General features: G+C 45.3%; 1 protein-coding gene across 3 annotated transcripts in view; it reads left to right on the forward strand.

The window, feature by feature from the left end:
- Positions 1 to 14,865: 14,865 nt before the first annotated feature.
- Positions 14,866 to 27,344, forward strand: part of LOC143767964 (uncharacterized) — a 29,240-nt gene continuing 16,761 nt past the window's right edge. The window contains exon 1 of one of the 3 annotated variants that reach the window (XM_077256540.1): positions 14,866 to 15,037. The gene's annotated coding sequence lies outside the window, so the exon portion shown is untranslated. Of the gene's footprint in view, positions 15,038 to 15,484; positions 15,849 to 27,344 lie in introns of those variants that run through there. The other 2 variants (XM_077256539.1, XM_077256541.1) reach the window with 2 other exon arrangements.

Raw genomic sequence — 27,344 nt, forward strand, 5'->3', positions numbered from 1 at the left:
TGTCCTATCGGGAGGGGGCGTGTTCTCCAAGGCGGCAAATGAAAGCAGCATGACAGCTTGTGGACGCCATGGAGGTCAGTGGTTTCAGGGTGAAAAATGCTACTTGCCGATCACTATTCGCTATTGGGGGGAGGCCCTGTGGTGGTCGACCTACTTGTCTGTGTGGGGAGTGACCCGTGGTGGGATTTTGGGGGGCTCCGCTGCTGGCTATTGTGGGGGACCCCTGTGGTGGGATTTTGGTGGGCTCCGCTGCTGCTGGCTATTGTGGGGGATCCCTGCGGTGGGATTTTGGGGTGCTCCGCTGCTGCTGGCTATTGTGGGGGATCCCTGCGGTGGGATTTTGGTGGGCTCCGCTGCGGTGGGATTTTGGTGGGCTCCGCTGCTGCTGGCTATTGTGGGGGACCGCTGTGGTAGGATTTTGGGGGGCTCTGCTGCTGCTGGCTATTGTGGGGGATCCCAGCGGTGGGATTTTGGGGGGCTCCGCTGCTGCTGGCTATTGTGGGGGACCCCTGTGGTGGGATTTTTGGGTGCTCCGCTGCTGCTGGCTATTGTGGGGGATCCCTGCGGTGGGATTTTGGTGGGCTCCGCTGCTGCTGGCTATTGTGGGGGACCGCTGTGGTAGGATTTTGGGGGGCTCCGCTGCTGCTGGCTATTGTGGGGGATCCCTGCGGTGGGATTTTGGTGGGCTCCGCTGCTGCTGGCTATTGTGGGGGACCGCTGTGGTAGGATTTTGGGGGGCTCCGCTGCTGCTGGCTATTGTGGGGGATCCCTGCGGTGGGATTTTGGGGGGCTCCGCTGCTGCTGGCTATTGTGGGGGACCCCTGTGGTGGGATTTTGGTGGGCTCCGCTGCTGCTGGCTATTGTGGGGGATCCCTGCGGTGGGATTTTGGGGGGCTCCGCTGCTTCTGGCTATTGTGGGGGACCCCTGTGGTGGGATTTTGGGGGGCTCCGCTGCTGCTGGCTATTGTGGGGGACCCCTGCGGTGGGATTTGGGGGGGCTCTGCTGCTGCTGCTGGCTATTGTGGGGGACCCCTGCGGTGGGATTTTGGGAGCCTCCGCTGCTGCTGGCTATTGTGGGGGACCCCTGTGGTGGGATTTTGGGGGGACTTGCTGCTGCTGGCTATTGTGGGATGTTGTGGGGGGGGGGGACTGCTGCTGGCTGTTGTGGTGGACTTCTGTGGTAGGCGACCTGCTTGTGTGAGGGGGGCTGCAGGCTATTGGGGGACCCCTGACCTGCTTGTGGGGGGGCGACCTGCTGCATGCTATTGGGGGTGACCCATTTTAGTTGGGGGTGACCTGCTTGTGGGGGGGACCTGCTGCTGCCAATTGGGGGACCCCTGTGGTGGGATTTAGGGGTGACCTGCTGCTTATGGGGTGACTTGTTTGGGGTGGGAGACCTGCTGCTGGCTATTGGGGTGACCCCTATGGTGGGACCCCTGTGGTGTGATTTGGGGGCGACCTGCGTGCGGGGGACCCCTTTTAGTGAGGGTGACCTGCTTATGGTTGGGTTTGGGGAGGCGACCTGCTTGTTGCGGGACCCCTTTTAGTGGGGGTGACCTGCTTGTGGAGGGGTGACCTGCTGATGGCTATTGATGGGCCCCTGTGGTGGGGTTTGGGGGTGACCTGCTGGCTATTGAGGGGGACCCCTGTGGTGGGGTTTGGAGGTGACTTGCTGCTTACGGGGTGGACCCCTTTTAGTGGGGGCGACATGCTGCTGGCTATTGGGGAGACCCTGGTGGTGGGGTTTGAGGGCGACATGCTTGTGGTCGGGTTTTGGGAGGGCATGATCTGCTGTCTATTGGGGGGGACCCTTGTGGTGGATGTGGGGGGAGACCTGCTGCAAGCTATTGGGGGACCCCTGTGGTGGGATGTGGGGGTGACCTGCTTGTGGTGGGATGTGGGGAGGCGACCTGCATGTGAGGGGTGACCTGCTGCAGGCTATTTGGGGGACCCCTGTGGTGAGATTTGAGGGCGACCTGCTTGTCGTTGAATGTGGGGAGGCGACCTGCTTGTCGTTGAATGTGGGGAGGCGACCTGCTTGTCGTTGAATGTGGGGAGGCGACCTGCTTGTCGTTGAATGTGGGGAGGCGACCTGCTTGTCGTTGAATGTGGGGAGGCGACCTGCTTGTCGTTGAATGTGGGGAGGCGACCTGCTTGTCGTTGAATGTGGGGAGGCGACCTGCTTGTCGTGGAATGTGGGGAGGCGACCTGCTTGTCGTGGAATGTGGGGAGGCGACCTGCTGCTGGCTACTGGGGGGATCCCGTGGTGGGATTTGGGGACGACCTGCTGCTTACAGATGGAACCCTTTTATTGGGGGGTGACCTGCTGCTTACTGGGGGATCCCTTTTATTGGGGGGCGACCTGCTTATGGGTTGGGTTTGGGGGGCTGAAGAGGGTTTAAGCTGGGTGGGGGGTGGACATCGAAGGGGGTGTGTGCTGGGTGGGGGGGTCCACGTCCGATGGGTGTTGGACGTCCGATGGGGGTTTGTGGGGGTTGGACGTCCGAAGGGGGTGTGTGCTGGGTGGGGGGGTCCACGTCCGATGGGGGTTTGTGTTGGGTGGGGGGGTCCACGTCTGATGGGGGTTTGTGCTGGGTGGGGGTCTGCATCTGGGGGTTTCTGCTGGGTGGGGGGTTCCGCGTCCGGTGGGGGTTGTACGTCCGATGGGGGTTTGTGGGGGTTGGACGTCCGATGGGGGTTGGACGTCCGATGGGGGTTGGACGTCCGATGGGGGTTGGACGTCCGATGGGGGTTGGACGTCCGATGGGGGTTTGTGGGAGTTGGACGTCCGATGAGAGTTTACGCTGGGGTGGTGTTCGATTGGAGGGGGTGTCTGATGGGATTTATGGTTGGGGCAGGGGGCGTCATATTTGGATTTACGCTTGAGGGGAGGGAATGTCTGGTGGGCTCTGGATTTATCCTGTGGGGTCCGCTGGTTAATGTGAGGTGGATGTTTCTGACTGGGGGAGCGAGGTTATGCTGTGTGGCCCGCTGGTTAATGTGAGGTGGAGGTTTCTGACTGGGGGAGCGAGGTTATGCTGTGTGGCCATCTGGTTGATGTGGGGGGGGGGCTAATGCTTCATTGGGGTACACAAAAAAAAAAATGAGTATGCTGCTTATGCTATGCAAAAAAAAAATTTAGGTATTTCCCTGTAGAGGAGGCCACACCACCAACTGGCACGAAGCTAATCCTTTTTAGCTTAATGTCAGTAGGAGGCAGACATGGGTCTGGACCACCCAGCCCAGTTTCTGACTTAGGTTTTGGTTTTTTTTTTTTTATTAACGATTTTCCTTTTTCTTTTTTTTCTTTTTTTTTACAGATACGGCTTTTGAGGGCGACAGTGGAATTGTCACTCTAATCTCCCACCTAGAATTGTCACTACCGTATCATCTGTGGTCTACGAGGCAAGGCCCTAACACATCAAGAGTGTTTGTGGTTCCCCAGAGTACAGACCATGCTACGAATCCCCCTACCCTCTGGCCCCCCCAGAGCCAGATAGAGTAGGGAGGGAAGACGAATCCGTTATGCGCCAGCCGCCGAAAGGTCTGCGTCCAGGTTATTCCATGCCCATCTTCATCATCGGCCTGTGAAGAATGATGTGTGATCTTCAGGACACATATATCCTACCAGGCAGTGAGGGGGCTACTTTAAAAAAAAAAAAAATGGAAAGGACAAGTATGTCCTAGTTTGCCCCTGAGCAATATGGACGTCTCCTGGGGAAAACTTCCTATTCATGCAGCCTCCATGTTTTCCAGAGGCTCCTGTGACCCTGCTCTTAAAATATCCAGGCTTCGGTCTAGGCCTTCTCTGGGGGCCGGTCCACACCGCCGGTGGCCGGTCCACACCGCCAGTGCCCTGAACAATCATGCACGCCAACTTTCTAGTGTGTCCTACTCTGCACCTATCAGTTTAAGAGTACTTCGCTTCTGCAACAGAGGACTAAAGTCTGCCTCCCAAGAGATCTGCTGTTCAATTTTGGTTGTTTTGGAAATGTTCTGTCCAAAAAACCGACGGGACAACTCTCCGACCCGCCAGGAAAAGACGAGACCTTCCTTTAGGCCAACCCCCTCCTGGCATCCATGAACCCACCAGCACTGGTCTGCTAGGCCTGGATCTAGCAGACTCTCTTCGACATGATGGGGCGTTCCCACCTTGGATGTTTCTCAGGGTCGGCTGCCGTGTCCTTCACAATTCAAGGCCGGTATTATGATCTCTGGTCTGGGACACCGAAACCTCAGACATCGGAGGCAGGCCTGGGGGGGGGGGGGGGGCAGGGCCACATACCAAACCGACAGTCCAGCCCGCATGTACCAACAGCATATTACAGTTTTACAATAAGTTAGAAATGCATAAAATGAAACACGCAAAGGCATAAAGTTATTCACTGCAAAAAAATGCAGTTTTATAAAATTAGAAGTGTTTCTATATCTAATGGTAAAATGATATTTATCCAGTATTTCTATAAGTAAAAGTCTGAGATTTCTGTGGGAAATGGTCATTTGTTCCTCTTAAACCAGTTCTGAATGTAAATAAAACATTGTTCTGATGAAGTCTCCACATTGTATTTTAGCCTTTCATTTCATGCGTATGGCAGGACAAGCCCATGATGTATCTGTGCAACACATGGAAGGTGCTATAATAACAGCCTTAGGCTGGTTTCACACCAGCGTTCGGCTGGGCTGCAGATGGCAGCCTTCCTCCTCCGTTAAGGCTACTTTCACACTAACGTCGCTTGCTGTACGTCTCAATGCGTCGTTTTGGAGAAAAAACGCCTGCATGATGTGTTTTTTCTCCATAGACTTTCATTAGCAACACATTGGGACGGATTGCCACACGTCGCATCTGTCATGCGACAGATGCGTCGTGTTTTGGCGGACCGTCGGCACAAAAAAAGTTCCATGTAACGTTTTTTTGTGCGTCGAGTCCGCCATTTTCGACCGCGCATGTGTGGCCGAAACTCCGCCCCCTCCTCCCCGGAACTCACAATAGGCCCCGGATGCGTTGTAAAACTGCCTCCGGTGCCCACGTTGTTCTACATAAAACACACTGTCCGTCGGGCCGACGGTTTGCGACGGCCCGTACCGACGGACTAGTGTGAAAGTAGCCTAAGCCCTGCTCACTGCCACAACTCTTCATTCAGTTCCGCCTACGTCTGCATGCGTCCTGCATACCCTATCTTTAATATTGGGTACGCAGGCCAAGCGGATGCCTCCGCATGCGTTGTTTTAACGCTGCGCCGACTGCAATAAAATGCAACATGTTGCGTTCGACGCAGTTCAGCGCATCTTCAAAATGAGGCATGCCTGCGTACCTAATGTTAGATAGGGGACGCATGCAGACTTAGGCGGAGCTGAAGGAAGAGGCGCAGCAGTGGGCGGGGCTTAATGGAGGAAGAAGGCTGCCGAACGCTGGTGTGAAACCTGCCTGAGACAGGTAAGCCACCTTTGAAACGATGTTCACATGTACAAGCTCTTAGCCCCTTTGTGGCGGGGCCAATTTTTTTAAATCTGACCTGTGTCACTTTATATAGTAATAACTCTGGAATGCTTCAACATCCCATTGATTTTGAGATTAAATTTTTTTTTTCGTGTTATATTAGACTTTATGATAATGGTAAACTTGTGTTGATATGTTTTGCTTTATTATGTAAAAAATCAGAAATTTTACAAATTTTAAAAAATATAAATTTTTAATGATTTTCCCTTTAAGGATGGAGTCACACTAGAGAGGAATACGGACGAGCGCTATGCGAGAAAAAAAATCGCATAGCACTCGAACCAATGTTAATCTCCCATCACTTTTTTTTCACGGCCGTATATGTGCGAGTGAAATTGCAGTATGCTGTGATTTGCACCGTATATCAGCCGAGACTCGCCAATGAAAGTCTATTTGTGCAAGAAAAACTCGCACCACACGGGCCATCAGTGTGACTTGCGAGAAATACGCAACGGTGTCCTTTGAAAGGCCGACAATTCAGGTGCAGTGTACAGTAAAATCACACTGACAGGTTACAATAGAATAGATATATATACACACAGTATAGGTGTATTTAAAATCTAAAGAGATACACTACAGACCAAAAGTTTGGACACACCTCATTTAAAGATTTTTCTGTATTTTCATGACTATGAAAATTGTACATTCACACTGAAGGCATCAAAACTATGAATTAACACATGTGGAATTATATACTTAATTTCAGTTGTTTCACACTTTTTTGTTATGTCATATTCTAGGTTCTTCAAAGTAGCCACCTTTTTCTTTGATGACTGCTTTGCACACTCTTGGCATTCTCTTGATGAGCTGCAAGAGGTAGTCACTGGGAATGATTTTCACTTCACAGGTGTGCCCTGTCAGGTTTAATAAGTGGGATTTCTTGCCTTATAAATGGGTTTGGGACCACCAGTTGTGTTGTGCAGAAGTCTGGTGGATACACAGCTGATAGTCCTACTGAATAGACTGTTAACATTTGTATTATGGCAGGAAAAAAGCAGCTAAGTAAAGAAAAACGAGTGGCCATCATTACTTTAAGAAATGAAGGTCAGTCAGTCCGAAAAATTGGGAAAACTTTGAAAGTGTCCCCAAGTGCAGTGGCAAAAACCACCAAGCGCTACTAAGAAACTGGCTCACATGAGGACCGCCCCAGGAAAGGAATACCAAGAGTCACCTCTGCTTCTGAGGATAAGTTTATCCGAGTCACCAGCCTCAGAAATCGCAGGTTAACAGCAGCTCAGATTAGAGACCAGGTCAATGCCACACAGAGTTCTAGCAGCAGACACATCTCTACAACAACTGTTAGGGCTTGTTTCCATTTGCGAGAAACACATCCGTATCTCGCATGTGGAAACCAAGCTGTGGCGCCGGCACTTTGGAGCGGAGCTTGCAGCTCCATGTGTTCCTATGCGGCCGCACGCTCCGCTCTGGAGTGCCGGTGCTACAGCTTGGTTTCCACATGCGAGATACGGACGTGTTTCTCGCAAATGGAAACAAGCCCTTAAGAGGAGACTTTGTGCAGCAGGCCTTCATGGTAAAATAGCTGCTAGAAAACCACTGCTAAGGACAGGCAACAAGCAGAAGAGACTTGTTTGGGCTAAATAACGCAAGGAATGGACATTAGACCAGTGGAAACCTGTGCTTTGGTCAGATGAGTCCAAATTTGAGATCTTTGGTTCCAACCACCGTGTCTTTGTACACAGAAAAGGTGAATGGATGGACTCTAAATGCCTGGTTTCCACCGTGAAGCATGGAGGAGGAGGTGTGATGGTGTGGGGGGCTTTGCTGGTGACACTGTTGGGGATTTATTCAAAACTGAAGGCATACTGAACCAGCATGGCTACCACAACATCTTGCAGCGGCATGCTATTCCATCCGGTTTGCGTTTAGTTGGACCATCATTTATTTTTCAACAGGACAATGACCCCAAACACACCTTCAGGCTGTGTAAGGGCTATTTGACCAAGAAGGAGAGTGATGGGGTGCTACGCCAGATGACCTGGCCTCCACAGTCACCAGACCTGAACCCAATCGAGATGGTTTGGGGTGAGCTGGACCGCAGAGTAAAGGCAAAAGGGCCAACAAGTGCTAAGCATCTCTGGGAACTCCTTCAAGATTGTTGGAAGACCATTCCCAGTGACTACCTCTTGAAGCTCATCAAGAGAATGCCAAGAGTGTGCAAAGCAGTCATCAAAGCAAAACGTGGCTACTTTGAAAAACCTAGAATACAAGACATATTTTCAGTTGCCTTACACTTTTATTAAGTATATAATTCCACATAGTTTTGATGCCTTCAGTGTGAATGTACAGTTTTCATAGTCATGAAAATACAGAAAAATCTTTAAATGAGGTGTGTCTAAACATTTGGTCTGTACTGTGTGTGTGTGTGTGTATATGTATATATATACACTCACCGGCCACTTTATTAGGTACACCATGCTAGTAACGGGTTGGACCCCCTTTTGCCTTCAGAACTGCCTCAATTCTTCGTGGCATAGATTCAACAAGGTGCTGGAAGCATTCCTCAGAGATTTTGGTCCATATTGACATGATGGCATCACACAGTTGCCGCAGATTTGTCGGCTGCACATCCCAAAGATGCTCCATACAAGGCAGGATGGATCCATGCTTTCATGTTGTTTACGCCAAATTCTGACCCTACCATCCGAATGTCGCAGCAGAAATCGAGACTCATCAGACCAAGCAACGTTTTTCCAATCTTCTACTGTCCAATTTCGATGAGCTTGTACAAATTGTAGCCTCAGTTTCCTGTTCTTAGCTGAAAGGAGTGGTACCCGGTGTGGTCTTCTGCTGCTGTAGCCCATCTGCCTCAAAGTTCGACGCACTGTGCGTTCAGAGATGCTCTTAGGCCTACCTTGGTTGTAACGGGTGGCGATTTGAGTCACTGTTGCCTTTCTGTCAGCTCGAACCAGTCTGCCCATTCTCCTCTGGCATCAACAAGGCATTTCCGCCCACAGAACTGCCGCTCACTGGATTTTTTTTCTTTTTCGGACCATTCTCTGTAAACCCTAGAGATGGTTGTGCGTGAAAATCCCAGTAGATCAGCAGTTTCTGAAATACTCAGACCAGCCCTTCTGGCACCAACAACCATGCCACGTTCAAAGGCACTCAAATCACCTTTCTTCCCCATACTGATGCTCGGTTTGAACTGCAGGAGATTGTCTTGACCATGTCTACATGCCTAAATGCACTGAGTTGCCGCCATGTGATTGGCTGATTAGAAATTAAGTGTTAACAAGAAGTTGGACAGGTGTACCTAATAAAGTGGCCGGTGAGTGTATATTATAATATGTCACACGGACAGCGGAATAGCTGATAGATAATTTGTCGGCTTCTGTTAAATCATTGCAGAGGCTGACAGGATAGGAGACATGGTTTACATACAGTAAACCATTGCAGAACAGTTAGACTTATATAGGTCAGTGACTAATACGGTTAGTAGTGAATTTGGGGCCTGTATGTATTTAATAATGTTTTCACTGAAAAAACTGGCGTGGGCTCCCGCACAATTTTCTGTGCCACAGAGGGAAAGCCAGTGACTGAGGACAGATATTATAGCCTAGAGAGGGACCATGGTTATTGCCACCCCAGAAAAGGTGCATCTGTAAGATGCGCCAATTCTGGCACTCAGCCTCTGTCTTCTCACTGCCCTGTAGTGGTGGCATATGGGGTAATAAGGGGTTAATGTCACCTTTGTATTGTAAGGTTACATTAGGCCAGCTTAGTAATGGAGAGATGTCTGATAGATGCCTCTCCATTACTAACCTGAGGGCTTGATGTTACTTATAACATCAATAAAAAGGTGACATCAACCGCACAATTATGAACCCCTCTGCTACAGGGCAAGTGGGAAGAGCGAGGCTAAGTGCCAGAATTGGCACATCTATAAGATGCGCCATTTCTGCGACGGCTGAGAGCTGATGGTTTTTAGCCTGTGGGGCTGCCAATATCCATGGCCTCTTCACAGGCTATAAATATCAGCCTACAGCTGTCTGCCTAGCATTTGCTGGTTGGATTTTATGTCAATATTTTGTGTCCCCCTGTAAAATAGCCAGTAAAGGCTAAGCAAACAGCTGTGAGCTGATATTAATAGCCTGGGAACCTTTATGGTTATTGGCTCCTTTCCAGAATAGTAACATCAGCTGTCAGCTTTCCCACTGCTGGTTATGAAAATTATGCGGGAGCCCATGCAGGTTTTAGTTTTTGAAAAATAAACATATTGCATTTCACGCAGGTTTGTTAGTTGTTTTTTTTACAGCATATGTAGGTTAATTATGTTAATGCTCCTACATGGGTGTGTGTGTGTCTTTAGTTAATATTAATGAGGGTATCTCGTGAAGAGTTTGAATAAGGAAATGCATCAAATTCCTTTATTTATTTATTTATTTTTTAATATATCTTTATTTAGCGCTCACGATTTACAGAAACGCATCAAATCCGCATAAAAAAGTACAGAATTTCCACTGCGTTTTCTGCTAAGAGACGCACTAACCATGCAGACATTTCCTCAAGCAAATCTGCAACGTGCGCACATAGCCTTAACCATTATGCGTCCATATTCATTAATGAGCAGAACCACGTGACCGCTGAACACAGGAAGAGCTGCCCGGAGACCATCGGACATGCAGGGACCGCGCCAGGAGCAGGTGAGTATGTGACAGCTGCCGCTTCCCCGCCGACAATGACTCGAGTATAAGCCGAGAGGGTCTCTTTCTGCCCCAAAAAATTTCGGCTTATACGTGAGTATATACGGTACAGCATTCTAGAAGGGTGTGTATAAGGGCATATAGGTGCTGGTGGTACTATATATGGGAAAAACCTGGTGACAGGTTCCCTTTAAGAAACCTATGGAACTAGGTTAAAATTAGCATTTTTTTGGATGGTGAAAAACTTGTAATTTAAATATTGATGGTGGCTGAACTGCAGGTGGTCTGTGTCGCTTCATAAGTTTAAGGCCGGGGTCACACTAGAGTAGAATACGGACGAGCGCTATGTGAGAAAGCATCGCATGGCACTCGGACCAGTGTTAATCTATGGGGCAGATTACATCTGTGATTATTTTTTCATGCCGAATCAGCATACGAGAACAATCGCAGCATATATACCTGACAGGGGCCCATACAGTCAATATCTACAATAATATATACCTGACAGGGGCCCATACATTCTGATATCATCACTAATATATACCTGACAGGGGTCCATACATTCTGATATCATCACTAATATATACCTGACAGGAGCCCATACATTCTGATACCATCACTAATATATACCTGACGGGGCCCATACATTCTGATATCATCATTAATATATACCTGACGGGGCCCATACATTCTGATATCATCAGTAATATATACCTGACAGGGGCTCATACATTCTGATATCACTAATATATACCTGACAGGGGCCCATACATTCTGATATCATCAGTAATATACACCTGACAGGGGCCCATACATTCTGATATCATCACTAATATATATACCTGACGGGGGCCCATACATTCTGATATCATCACTAATATATACCTGACAGGGGCCCATACATTCTGATATCATCACTAATATATACCTGACAGGGGCCCATACATTCTGATATCATCACTAATATATACCTGACAGGGGTCCATACATTCTGATATCATCACTAATATATACCTGACAGGGGCCCATACATTCTGATATCATCACTAATATATACCTGACAGGAGCCTGTACAGTCTGATATCATCACTAATATATACCTGACAGGGGTCCATACATTCTGATATCATCACTAATATATACCTGACAGGGGCCCATACATTCTGATATCATCACTAATATATACCTGACAGGAGCCTGTACAGTCTGATATCATCACTAATATATACCTGACAGGGGTCCATACATTCTGATATCATCACTAATATATACCTGACAGGGGCCCATACATTCTGATATCATCACTAATATATACCTGACAGGGGCCCATACATTCTGATATCATCACTAATATATACCTGACAGGGGTCCATACAGTCTGATACCATCACTAATATATACCTGACAGGAGCCCACACATTCTGATATCATCACTACTGTAATATATACCTCACAGAGGCCCATACATTCTGATATTATCACTAATATACACCTGACAGGAGCCCACACATTCTGATACCGTCAATGATATATATACCTGATAGGAGCCCATACATTCTGATATCATCACTTATATATACCTGACAGGAGCCCGTACAGTCTATAGTATATCTACAGTAATACATACCTGACAGGAGCCCGTACAGTCTATATCTACAATAATATATACCTGACAGGAGCCTGTACAGTCTATCTACAATAATATATATCTGACAGGAGCCCGTACAGTCTGTATCTACAATAATATATACCTGACAGGAGCCCATACAGTCTATATCTACCATAATATATATCTGACAGGAGCCCGTACAGTCTGTATCTACAATAATATATACCTGACAGGAGCCCGTACAGTCTATATCTACAATAATATATACCTGACAGGAGCCCGTACAGTCTATATCTACAATAATATATGCCTGACAGGAGCCCATACAGTCTATATCTACAATAATATATACCTGACAGGAGCCCGTACAGTCTGTATCTACAATAATATATACCTGACAGGAGCCCGTACAGTCTATATCTACAATAATATATACCTGACAGGAGCCCGTACAGTCTATATCTACAATAATATATACCTGACAGGAGCCCGTACAGTCTATATCTACAATAATATATGCCTGAAAGGAGTCTGTACAGTCTATATCTACAATAATATATACCAGGAAGGAGCCCATACAGTCTATATCTACAATAATATATACCAGGAAGGAGCCCATACACTCTAGCATCTTCAGTAATGAGCCGGCTAGAATGTATGGGCTGCAGTCAGGCACCTGGAAGAAGCCCATACACTCTAGCATCTTCAGTAGTGAGCCGGCTAGAGTGTATGGGCTGCAGTCAGGCACCTGGAAGGAGCCCATACAGTCTATATCTACAATAATATATACCTGACAGGAGCCCGTACAGTCTGTATCTACAATAATATATACCTGACAGGAGCCTGTACAGTCTGTATCTACAATAATATATATCTGACAGGAGTCCGTACAGTCTATATCTACAATAATATATATCTGACAGGAGCCCGTACAGTCTGTATCTACAATAATATATACCTGACAGGAGTCCATACAGTCTATATCTACAATAATATATACCTGACAGGAGTCCATACAGTCTATATCTACAATAATATATACCTGACAGGAGCCCGTACAGTCTATATCTACAATAATATATGCCTGACAGGAGTCGATACAGTCTGTATCTACAATAATATATACCTGACAGGAGCCTGTACAGTCTGTATCTACAATAATATATATCTGACAGGAGTCCGTACAGTCTATATCTACAATAATATATATCTGACAGGAGCCTGTACAGTCTGTATCTACAATAATATATACCTGACAGGAGTCCATACAGTCTATATCTACAATAATATATACCTGACAGGAGCCCGTACAGTCTATATCTACAATAATATATGCCTGACAGGAGTCGATACAGTCTGTATCTACAATAATATATACCTGACAGGAGCCTGTACAGTCTGTATCTACAATAATATATATCTGACAGGAGTCCGTACAGTCTATATCTACAATAATATATATCTGACAGGAGCCTGTACAGTCTGTATCTACAATAATATATACCTGACAGGAGCCCATACAGTCTATATCTACAATAATATATACCTGACAGGAGCCCGTACAGTCTATATCTACAATAATATATGCCTGACAGGATCCCATACAGTCTATATCTACAATAATATATACCTGACAGGAGCCCGTACAGTCTGTATCTACAATAATATATACCTGACAGGAGCCCGTACCGTCTGTATCTACAATAATATATACCTGACAGGAGCCTGTACCGTCTGTATCTACAATAATATATACCTGACAGGAGCCTGTACAGTCTGTATCTACAATAATATATACCTGACAGGAGCCCGTACAGTCTATATCTACAATAATATATACCTGACAGGAGCCCGTACAGTCTATATCTACAATAATATATGCCTGAAAGGAGCCTGTACAGTCTATATCTACAATACTATATACCTGACAGGAGCCCATACAGTCTATATCTACAATAATATATGCCTGACAGGAGCCTGTACCGTCTGTATCTACAATAATATATACCTGACAGGAGCCCGTACAGTCTATATCTACAATAATATATACCTGACAGGAGTCCATACAGTCTATATCTACAATAATATATACCTGACAGGAGTCCATACAGTCTATATCTACAATAATATATACCTGACAGGAGCCCGTACAGTCTATATCTACAATAATATATGCCTGACAGGAGTCGATACAGTCTGTATCTACAATAATATATACCTGACAGGAGCCTGTACAGTCTGTATCTACAATAATATATATCTGACAGGAGTCCGTACAGTCTATATCTACAATAATATATATCTGACAGGAGCCTGTACAGTCTGTATCTACAATAATATATACCTGACAGGAGCCCATACAGTCTATATCTACAATAATATATACCTGACAGGAGCCCGTACAGTCTATATCTACAATAATATATGCCTGACAGGATCCCATACAGTCTATATCTACAATAATATATACCTGACAGGAGCCCGTACAGTCTGTATCTACAATAATATATACCTGACAGGAGCCCGTACCGTCTGTATCTACAATAATATATACCTGACAGGAGCCTGTACCGTCTGTATCTACAATAATATATACCTGACAGGAGCCTGTACAGTCTGTATCTACAATAATATATACCTGACAGGAGCCCGTACAGTCTATATCTACAATAATATATACCTGACAGGAGCCCGTACAGTCTATATCTACAATAATATATGCCTGAAAGGAGCCTGTACAGTCTATATCTACAATACTATATACCTGACAGGAGCCCATACAGTCTATATCTACAATAATATATGCCTGACAGGAGCCCGTACAGTCTATATCTACAATAATATATGCCTGAAAGGAGCCTGTACAGTCTATATCTACAATACTATATACCTGACAGGAGCCCATACAGTCTGTATCTACAATAATATATACCTGACAGGAGCCCATACAGTCTATATCTACAATAATATATACCAGGAAGGAGCCCGTACAGTCTATATCTACAATAATATATACCAGGAAGGAGCCCATACACTCTAGCATCTTCACAGTGAGCCGGCTAGAGTGTATGGGCTGCAGTCAGGACCTGGAAGGAGCCCATACACTCTAGGCTCAACCCAAGCTGTCATGCTGCTTTCCTTTGCCGCCTTGGAGAACACGCCCCCTCCCGATAGGACACGCCCCCGGAAATGACGTCACACCTGGAAGGAGCCCATACACTCTAGCATCTACCGCCATACACGTGGAGTGCGGCTCTGCAGGTGGAGGTCAGTGCTGGAGATTTCCCATTAGATACATACGACCCAACTATGGAGGACAGGAAGTGAGGGAGCGGATTGTTCTCATAGTACAGGGCCCGTTCTTGGCCCCCACACAGTGTAATGCCCCCAATATGCCCCTTATGCAGTATATATGATGCCCCCACACAGTGTAATGCCCCCATTATGCCCCTGTAATCAGGTGACCGGATACAACACACCGACAAACACAAGATGGAAGTAACCAATATAATTATTTATTTCCTGATAATGGGAATTGTGGTCACTACGGCAACAGTGAATAATGCAGAACAGGGTGATTACGAGGTGAAATATCCAATATCAGACACACAATGAATTCTCCGCCTCACTCTCACTAATAGCAGCCTCTAACCACATGTGACTTTAGCTACTGACAAGGGGGATTTTCCTGACACATATAGTCGACAACACTCTACTCTGCGAACACCGGCCATAGTGGGGTCTCCGCCTCTTGTCGTTAGGCCATAAGTTCTCCTAATAAAGCCTATCAGGGCTCGCTGGGCCACCTTCACTTCCACCAGCTTTCACCTTGTCTCTTGTACACCCTGGACCAACACCTGTACTGACATCAGTGCTGGAAGCAATGGCCGGCTCACTCGTGCCTCCTCCTTTTTAATGCAGGCGTATACTACTGAGCAGACTCCTCACAGATCATTGGCACATCCGTCTCTTGTACCAGAAGCCTAGACTGTATGGGCTTCCTCCAGGTCCTGACTGCAGCCCATACAGTGTAGCCAGCTCACTACTGAAGACACTAGACTGTACGGACTCCTGTCAGGTATATATTATTGTAGATACAGACTGTACGGGCTCCTGTCAGGTATATATTATTGTAGATATAGACTGTACAGGCTCCTGTCAGGTATATATTATTGTAGATATAGACTGTATGGGCTCCTGTCAGGTATATATTATTGTAGATATAGACTGTACAGGCTCCTGTCAGGTATATATTATTGTAGATATAGACTGTATGGACTCCTGTCAGGTATATATTATTGTAGATACAGACTGTACAGGCTCCTGTCAGGTATATATTATTGTAGATATAGACTGTATGGGCTCCTGTCAGGTATATATTATTGTAGATACAGACTGTACAGGCTCCTGTCAGGTATATAGTATTGTAGATATAGACTGTACGGGCTCCTGTTAGGTATATATTATTGTAGATACAGACTGTACGGGCTCCTGTCAGGTATATATTATTGTAGATATAGACTGTATGGGCTCCTGTCAGGTATATATTATTGTAGATATAGACTGTACGGGCTCCTGTCAGGTATATATTATTGTAGATACAGACTGTACGGACTCCTGTCAGGTATATATTATTGTAGATACAGACTGTACGGACTCCTGTCAGGTATATATTATTGTAGATACAGACTGTACGGGCTCCTGTCAGGTATATATTATTGTAGATACAGACTGTACAGGCTCCTGTCAGGTATATATTATTGTAGATATAGACTGTACGGGCTCCTGTCAGGTATATATTATTGTAGATACAGACTGTACGGGCTCCTGTCAGGTATATATTATTGTAGATATAGACTGTACGGGCTCCTGTCAGGTATATATTATTGTAGATATAGACTGTACAGGCTCCTGTCAGGTATATAGTATTGTAGATATAGACTGTACGGGCTCCTGTTAGGTATATATTATTGTAGATACAGACTGTACGGGCTCCTGTCAGGTATATATTATTGTAGATATAGACTGTATGGGCTCCTGTCAGGTATATATTATTGTAGATACAGACTGTATGGGCTCCTGTCAGGTATATATTATTGTAGATACAGACTGTACGGGCTCCTGTCAGGTATATATTATTGTAGATATAGACTGTACGGGCTCCTGTCAGGTATATATTATTGTAGATACAGACTGTACGGGCTCCTGTCAGGTATATATTATTGTAGATACAGACTGTACGGGCTCCTGTCAGGTATATATTATTGTATATACAGACTGTACGGGCTCCTGTCAGGTATATAGTATTGTAGATATAGACTGTACGGGCTCCTGTCAGGTATATATTATTGTAGATACAGACTACGGGCTCCTGTCAGGTATATATTATTGTAGATATAGACTGTATGGGCTCCTGTCAGGTATATATTATTATAGATACAGACTACGGGCTCCTGTCAGGTATATAGTATTGTAGATATAGACTGTACGGGCTCCTGTCAGGTATATATTATTGTAGATACAGACTACGGGCTCCTGTCAGGTATATATTATTGTAGATATAGACTGTATGGGCTCCTGTCAGGTATATATTATTATAGATACAGACTACGGGCTCCTGTCAGGTATATATTATTGTAGATATAGACTGTATGGGCTCCTGTCAGGTATATATTATTGTAGATACAGACTGTACGGGCTCCTGTCAGGTATATATTATTGTAGATATAGACTGTACGGGCTCCTGTCAGGTATATATTATTGTAGATACAGACTGTACGGGCTCCTGTCAGGTATATATTATTGTAGATACAGACTGTACGGGCTCCTGTCAGGTATATATTATTGTAGATACAGACTGTACGGGCTCCTGTCAGGTATATATTATTGTAGATACAGACTGTACGGGCTCCTGTCAGGTATATATTATTGTAGATACAGACTGTACGGGCTCCTGTCAGGTATATATTATTGTAGATACAGACTGTACGGGCTCCTGTCAGGTATATATTATTGTAGATATAGACTGTATGGGCTCCTGTCAGGTATATATTATTGTAGATATAGACTGTATGGGCTCCTGTCAGGTATATATTATTGTAGATATAGACTGTACGGGCTCCTGTCAGGTATATATTATTGTAGATATAGACTGTATGGGCTCCTGTCAGGTATATATTATTGTAGATACAGACTGTACAGGGCTCCTGTCAGGTATATATTATTGTAGATACAGACTGTATGGGCTCCTGTCAGGTATATATTATTGTAGATATAGACTGTACGGGCTCCTGTCAGGTATATATTATTGTAGATATAGACTGTATGGGCTCCTGTCAGGTATATATTATTGTAGATATAGACTGTACGGGCTCCTGTCAGGTATATATTATTGTAGATACAGACTGTACGGGCTCCTGTCAGGTATATATTATTGTAGATACAGACTGTACAGGCTCCAGTCAGGTATATATTATTGTAGATATAGACTGTACGGGCTCCTGTCAGGTATATATTATTGTAGATACAGACTGTATGGGCTCCTGTCAGGTATATATTATTGTAGATATAGACTGTACAGACTCCTGTCTCGCATATATTATTGCAGATACAGACTGTACGGGCTCCTGTCAGGTATATATTATTGTAGATACAGACTGTACAGACTCCTGTCAGGTATATATTATTGTATATACAGACTGTACGGGCTCCTGTCAGGTATATATTATTGTAGATACAGACTGTACGGGCTCCTGTCAGGTATATAGTATTGTAGATATAGACTGTACGGGCTCCTGTCAGGTATATATTATTGTAGATACAGACTACGGGCTCCTGTCAGGTATATATTATTGTAGATACAGACTGTACGGGCTCCTGTCAGGTATATATTATTGTAGATATAGACTGTACGGGCTCCTGTCAGGTATATATTATTGTAGATACAGACTACGGGCTCCTGTCAGGTATATATTATTGTAGATATAGACTGTATGGGCTCCTGTCAGGTATATATTATTGTAGATATAGACTGTACGGGCTCCTGTCAGGTATATATTATTGTAGATATAGACTGTATGGGCTCCTGTCAGGTATATATTATTGTAGATACAGACTGTACGGGCTCCTGTCAGGTATATATTATTGTAGATACAGACTGTACAGGGCTCCTGTCAGGTATATATTATTGTAGATACAGACTGTACAGGGCTCCTGTCAGGTATATATTATTGTAGATATAGACTGTACGGGCTCCTGTCAGGTATATATTATTGTAGATATAGACTGTATGGGCTCCTGTCAGGTATATATTATTGTAGATATAGACTGTACGGGCTCCTGTCAGGTATATATTATTGTAGATATAGACTGTACGGGCTCCTGTCAGGTATATATTATTGTAGATACAGACTGTACAGGCTCCTGTCAGGTATATATTATTGTAGATATAGACTGTACGGGCTCCTGTCAGGTATATATTATTGTAGATATAGACTGTATGGGCTCCTGTCAGGTATATATTAGTGATGATATCAGAGTGTATGGGCTCCTGTCAGGTATATATTAGTGATGATATCCGAATGTATGGGCCCCTGTCAGGTATATATATTACTAGCTGAAGAGCCCGGCCTTGCCTGGGCATAGTAAATATCTGTGGTTAGTTATAGCACCTCACTTCTCTTATTTTACCATCATGCCTCTCATTTTCCCTCTCACATCTTTCATTTTCCCCTCACATCTCTCATTTTCTCCCTCACTCCTCTCATTTTCCCCTCACTCCTCTCATTCCCCACTAACAATTGTCATTTCGACCTCACATCTGTCATTTTCCGATCACTCCACTATTTTCCCTCACTCCTCTCATTTTGCACTCACACCTTTTCATTTTCACCTCACACCTCATTTTCCTCTCAGTATATACATGTTTGTCATCTCCCTTATATATAGTATACACCTGTATGTCATTTCCTGTATATAGTATATACCTGTGTCATCTCCCCTGTATATAGTATATACCTGCATGTCATCTCCCCTGTAAATAGTATATACCTGCTGTAAGTCATCTCCTCCTGTATATTGTATATACCTATGTGTCATCTCCTCCTGTATATAGTATATACCTGTATGTCATCTCTTCTGTATATATATACCTGTATGTCATCTCCTCCTATATATAGTATAAACCTATGTCATCTCCTGTATATAGTATATACCTGTATGTCATCTCCCCTGTATATAGTATATGTGTGTGTCATCTCTCCTGCATATAGTATATATCTGTGTGTCATATAGTCATCTCCTCCTCTATATACCTATGAGTCATCTCCTCTTTTATATAGTATATACCTGCTGTGACATCTCCTCCTGTATATAGTATATACGTGTGTCATCTCCTCCTGTATATAGTGTATACCTGTATGTCATCTCCTCCTATATATAGTATATACCTGTATGTCATCTCCTCCTGTATATAGTGTATACCTGTATGTCATCTCCTCCTATATATAGTATATACCTGTATGTCATCTCCTCCTGTATATAGTATATACCTGTGAGTCATCTCCTCCTGTATATAGTATATACCTGTGAGTCATCTCCTCCTGTATATAGTATATATGTGTGTGTCATCTCCCTTGTATATACCTGTATGTGATCTCCTTTATATAGTATATACCTGTGTCATCACATACACACACAGTACAGACCAAATGTTTGGACACACCTCATTTAAAGATTTTTCTGTACATTCACACTGAAGGCATCAAAACTATGTGGAATTATATACTTAACAAAAAAAGTGTAAGACAACTGAAAATATGTCTTATTCTAGGTTTTTCAAAGTAGCCACCTTTTGCTTTGATGGCTGCTTTGCACACTCTTGGCATTCTCTTAATGAGCTTCAAGAGGTAGTCACCGGGAATGGTCTTCCAACAATCTTGAAGGAGTTCCCAGAGATGCTTAGCACTTGTTGGCCCTTTTTGCCTTCACTCTGCGGTCCAGCTCACCCCAAACCATCTCGATTGGGTTCAGGTCTGGTGACTGTGGAGGCCAGGACATCTGGCGTAGCACCCCATCACTCTCCTTCTTGGTCAAATAGCCCTTACACAGCCTGGAGGTGTGTTTGGGGTCATTGTCCTGTTGAAAAATAAATTATGGTCCAACTAAACGCCAACCGCATGGAATAGCATGCCACTGCAAGATGCTGTGGTAGCCATGCTGGTTCAGTATGCCTTCAATTTTGAATAAATCCCCAACAGTGTCACCAGCAAAGCACCCCCACACCATCACACCTCCTCCTCCATGCTTCACGGTGGGAACAGGCATGTAGTGTCCATCCATTCACCTTTTCTATGTCGCACAAAGACACGGTGGTTGGAACCAAAGATCTCAAATTTGGACTCATCTGACCAAAGCACAGAACTTTTGGTCTGTAGTGTATCTCTTTAGATTTTATATACACCTATATTGTGTGTATATATCTATTCTGTTGTAACCTGTCAGTGTGATTTTACTGTACACTGCACCTGAATTGTCGTCCTTTCAAAGGACACTGTTGCGTATTTCTCGCAAGTCACACTGATGGCCCGTGTGGTGCGAATTTTTCTTGCACAAATAGACTTTCATTGGCGAGTCTTGGCTGATATATGGTGCAAATCACAGCATACTGCAATTTCACTCGCACATATAATACGGCCGTGAAAAAAAAAAAGTGATGGGAGATTAACATTGGTCCGAGTGCTATGCAATTTTTTTTCTCGCATAGCAGCACTCGTCCGTATTCCTCTCTAGTGTGACTCCAGCCTTAAAGGGAAAATCATTAAAAATTTATATTTTTTAAATTTGTAAAATTTCTGATTTTTTACAAAATAAAGCAAAACATATCAACCCAAGTTTACCATTATCATAAAGTCTAATATGTCACGAAAAAAAAATTAATCCTAAAATCAATGGGATGTTGAAGCATTCCAGAGTTATTACTATATAAAGTGACACTGGTCAGATTTTAAAAAATTGGCCTCGCCACTAAGGGGCCAAGAGCTTGTACAAGTGAACATTGTTTCAAAAGTGGTTTACCTGTATAAGGGCTCATTTCCACATGCGAGGCACACGTCCGTATCTCGCATTCCAGAGCGGAGCGTGCGGCCGCATAGCAAAACATGGAGCTGCACAGCTCCGCTCCAAAGTGCCGGCGCCACAGCTTGGTTTCCACATGCGAGACACGGACGTGTTTCTCGCAAGTGGAAATGAGCCCTAAGGCTGGTTTCACACCAGCGTTCGGCAGCCTTCTTCCTCCGTTAAGCCCCATTAAGCCCACTGCTGCACCTCTTCCTTCAGCTCCGCCTAAGTCTGCATGCGTCCCCTATCTTTAACATTGGGTACGCAGGCCTCATTTTGACGATGCGCTGAACTGCGTCAAGCGCAACATGTTGCATTTTATTGCGGTCGGCGCAGCGTTAAAACAACGCATGCGGAGGCATCCGCTTGGCCTGCGTACCCAATATTAAAGATAGGTATGCAGGACACATGCAGACGTAGGCGGAACTGAAGGAAGAGGTGTGGCAGTGAGCGGGGCTTAGGCTACTTTCACACTAGTCCGTCGGTACAGGCCATCGCAAACCGTCGGCCCGACGGACAGTGTGTTTTATGTAGCACAACGTGGGCAGTGGAGGCAGTTTCACAACGCATCTGTGGCCCATTGTGAGTTCTGGGGAGGAGGGGCAGAGTTTCAGTCGCACATGCGCTGTTGAAAATGGCGGACTCGGCGCACAAAAAAAGTTACATGGAACGTTTTGTTGTGCCGACAGTCCGCCAAAACACGACGGATGCGACGTGTGGCAATCTGTCCCAATGCGTCGCTAATGAAAGTCTATGGAGAAAAAACGCATCCTGCGGGCAACTTTGCAGGATGCGCTTTTTCTCCAAAACGACGCATTGAGACGTGCGTCACACGACGCTAATGTGAAAGTAGCCTTAACGGAGGAAGAAGGCTGCCATCCGCAGCCCTGCCGAATGCTGGTGTGAAACCAGCCTAAGCCTGTTATTATAGCACCTTACATGTGTTACACAGATACATCATGGGCTTGTCCTGCCCTATGCATGAAATGAAAGGCTAAAATACAATGTGGAGACTTTGGCCATGTTCACACAGTGCGTTTTTTACCGCGGAACCGCGGCGGTTTTGCCGCTGCGGTTCCGCAGCTGTTTTCCATGCAGGGTACAGTACACTGTACCCTATGGAAAACAGGACACACTGTGCACATGGTCCGGAAATTTAAAAAAAAAGCCGTGCTGAATAGCTCCCGGAAAAAAGAAGGAGCATGTCAATTCTTCTTCCTGAACCGCAGCGGTTCTGCACCCATAGACCTCCATTGTGAGGTCAAAATCGCAGTAAAACCCGCAGATCAAAAATATATCTGCGGGTTTTACTGCGGTTTGTTGTGCAGAACCGCTGCAGCCGGAAGTGCGGGGAAGCCGGCGGAAGTGCGGGGCCGGAAGTGCGTGGGCGGAGAGACATGGAGGCATACCGGCGCATGGGGATCGTGTCGGCCGTTTGATTGATTTGGTATGTGTGTGTGTGTGTGTGTATGTGTGTGTGTGTGTCTGTGTGTGTGTGTGTATGTGTGTGTGTGCGCGTGTCCCCATGCGACGCTAGTGCCACCATTGTGCTAAGTCGCCGTATGGACTACTACTCCCATCCGGTATTAGGATGGGAGAGTTGTCCCTGTGTCCGGCGACTTAGCACAATAGTAAAGTTTACACCAAACACCTACACACAATACACATACATGACACACAGTACAGTACATACAACACATAACACAGAGTATATACTCACCAACAGCACACTTGTAGGCGAAGCCCTCGATCCTCCAGGAAAAAATCGCAAAATAATAAACCAAATCCATACTCCCTGTCCGCAGAATCCATAAAACGAGTGTCCCACGCCGATCGGCTGCTCTCCGGAGATACACTGCCAGGAGCGAAGCTCCTAGCAGTGTATCGCGTACTGTCCCGGAGTTCAATGGCTCCGGCGTCTCGGTTAACAGCAGTACAGCTGCGTTGAACTTTCCCACGCAGCACTGCCGTTAAGCGAGAGTGCCGGGGTCAATGACCGCCGGTAAACTCGCTCGCGCATGCGCAGTGACACACCGACAGGAACTATGGCTCCTGTCAGTGTGTTGCTGCATCCGTGGAGAGCAGACATATCTCTGGATGTGTCTGTTCTCCATGGAAAATCTTCGTGGGATACGTGGCACTTAAATACGTGACACGTGTCACTTATACGTGATACGTGTCACTTAAATAAGTGACACGTGTCACTTATACGTGATACGTGTCACTTAAATACATGATACGTGTCACTTAAATACGTGGCACGTGGCACTTAAATACGTGGCACTGAAATACGTGATACGTGGCACGTGGCACTAAAATACGTGGCACGTGGCACTGAAATACGTGGCACGTGGCACTTAAATATGTGGCACGTGGCACTTAAATACGTGGCACGTGGCACTGAGATACGTGGCACGTGGCACTTAAATACGTGGCACGTGGCACTGAAATACGTGGCACGTGGCACTGAAATATGTGGCACTGAAATACGTGGCACGTGGCACTGAAATACGTGGCACGTGGCACTGAAATACATGGCACGTGGCACTTAAATATGTGGCACGTGGCACTTAAATACGTGGCACGTGGCACTGAGATACATGGCACGTGGCACTTAAATACGTGGCACGTGGCACTAAAATACGTGGCACGTGGCACTTAAATACGTGATACGTGGCACTGAAATACGTGGCACTGAAATACGTGGCACTGAAATACGTGGCACGTGGCACTTAAATACGTGGCACTTAAATACGTGGCACTGAAATACGTGGCACTTAGGCTATGTTCACATTTGCGTTGTGCGCCGCAGCGTCGGCGCCGAAACACACAACGCAAAGCAAAACGCATGCACAACGCTGCGTTTTGCGCCGCATGCGTCCTTTTTTTGATTGATTTTGGACGCAGCAAAAATGCAACTTGCTGCGTCCTCTGCGCCCGGATGCGTGCGCTGCAGTGACGCATGCGGCGCAAAACGCGGAGCGCTGTCATTCAAAACACGTCCACTCATTTTGGTGTTTAGTCCCAAAATGGAGGATGGAAGAAGAAAAGGGTTGGCCAAGGAAATGACATCATTTCTTTTTTTTTTTTCCCCCACTGCAGTTAAAGCTTTATTTGTGTCAAACACAGACAATTTGCAGAGAAAACTGCATACAAAACGCACAAAAAACCGCACTAAAAAACGCACCAAAAAACGCACCAAAAACGCACCAAAAACGCACCTGCGTTTTCTGCAGAGACCTGCAGATTCAGTCAGGAAAAAAAAAGGATGGAAATCCTGAACGTGTGAACATAGCCTTAATCAGAGCAATGTTTTATTTACATTCAGAACTGGTTTAAGAGGAACAAACTACCATTTCCCACAGAAATCTCAGACTTTTACTTATAGAAATACTGGATAAATATCATTTTAACATTTTACATAGTTATTGAGGTTGAAGGAAGACTTTAAGTCCATCTAGTTCAACCCATAGCCTAACCTAACATGCCCTAACATGTTGATCCAGAGGAAGGCAAAAAAACCCCATGTGGCAAAGAGTAACTCCACCATGGGGAAAAAAATTCCTTCCCGACTCCACATACGGCAATCAGACTAGTTCCCTGGATCAACGCCTTATCAAGGAATCTAGTGTATATACCCTGTAATATTATACTTTTCCAGAAAGGTATCCAGTCCCCTCTTAAATTTAATTAATGAATCACTCATTACAACATCATACGGCAGAGAGTTCCATAGTCTCACTGCTCTTACAGTAAAGAATCCGCGTCTGTTATTATGCTTAAACCTTCTTTCCTCCAGACGTAGAGGATGCCCCCTTGTCCCTGTCTCAGGTCTATGATTAAAAAGATCATCAGAAAGGTCTTTGTACTGTCCCCTCATATATTTATACATTAAAATAAGATCACCCCTTAGTCTTCGTTTTTCCAAACTAAATAGCCCCAAGTGTAATAACCTATCTTGGTATTGCAGACCCCCCAGTCCTCTAATAACCTTGGTCGCTCTTCTCTGCACCCGCTCTAGTTCAGCTATGTCTTTCTTATACACCGGAGACCAGAACTGTGCACAGTATTCTAAGTGTGGTCGAACTAGTGACTTGTATAGAGGTAAAATTATGTTCTCCTCATGAGCATCTATGCCTCTTTTAATACATCCCATTATTTTATTTGCCTTTGTAGCAGCTGCCTGACACTGGCCACTGAATATGAGTCTGTCATCCACCCATACACCCAGGTTTTTTTCATTGATGGTTTTGCCCAGAGTTTTAGAATTAAGCACATAGTTATACATCTTATTACTTCTACCCAAGTGCATGACCTTACATTTATCCCCATTTGATATGGAAACATTTCTAATTTTATAAAACTGCATTTTTTTGCATTGAATAACTTTATGCCTTTGCTTGTTTCATTTTATGCATTTCTACAGTATTGTAAAACTGTAATATGCTGTTGGTGCATGCGGGCCGGACTGTCGGTTTGGTATGTGGATCTGCCCCCCCCAGGCCTGCCTCCGGTGTCTGAGGTTTCGGTGTCCCGGACCAGAGCTCATAATACCGGCCTTGAATAGTGAAGGACACGGCAGCCAACCCTGAGAAACATCCAAGGTGGGAAAGCCCCATCATGTCGAAGAGAGTCTGCTAGATCCAGGCCTAGCAGACCAGTGCTGGTGGGTTCATGGATGCCAGGAGGGGGCTGGCCTAAAGGAAGGTCTTGTCTTTTCCTGGCAGGTCGGAGAGTGGTCCTGTCGGTTTTTTGGGCAGAACATTTCCAAAACAACCAAAATTGAAAAGCAGATCTCTTGGGAGGCAGACTTTAGTCCTCTGTTGCAGAAGCTAAGTACTCTTAAACTGATAGGCGCAGAGTAGGACGCACTAGAAAGTTGACGTGTATGATTGTTCAGGGCACTGGCGGTGTGGATCGGCCACCAGAGAAGGCCTAGACCGAAGCCTGGATATTTTAAGAGCAGGGTCACAGGAGCCTCTGGAAAACATGGAGGCTGCATGAATAGGAAGGTTTCCCCTGGAGACGTCCATATCACTCAGGGGAAAACTAGGACATTTGTCCTGTCCATTTTTTTTTTTTTTAAAGTAGCCCCCTCACTGCCTGGTAGGCTATGCCTGTCCTGAAGATCACAAATCATTCTTCGCAGACCGATGATAAAGATGGGCATGGAATAACATGGACCCATGTTGTGGATTCTGTTTGTGGGCTCCCTCTGGTGGTTACGGCTGGTACTGGGTGACTTTGGTGGGTTGCTGTCTCTGGGTTCCACCTGTCCATCAGAGGCTGGGTGTTTCCTATTTAGCCTGGCCTTTCTGTCATTCCCTTGCCGGCTATCAATGTATTCAGATGTGCTCTGTTTGGTTCCTGACTACCTGCTCCCAGATCTTTCAGGATAAGCTAAGTGCTGATTTTCAGTTGTTTGGTTTTTTGTCCAGCTTGCTAATTATGTCTCTAT

The sequence above is a fragment of the Ranitomeya variabilis genome, chromosome 4, assembly GCF_051348905.1.
Source record: "Ranitomeya variabilis isolate aRanVar5 chromosome 4, aRanVar5.hap1, whole genome shotgun sequence".
NCBI lineage: Eukaryota > Metazoa > Chordata > Amphibia > Anura > Dendrobatidae > Ranitomeya > Ranitomeya variabilis.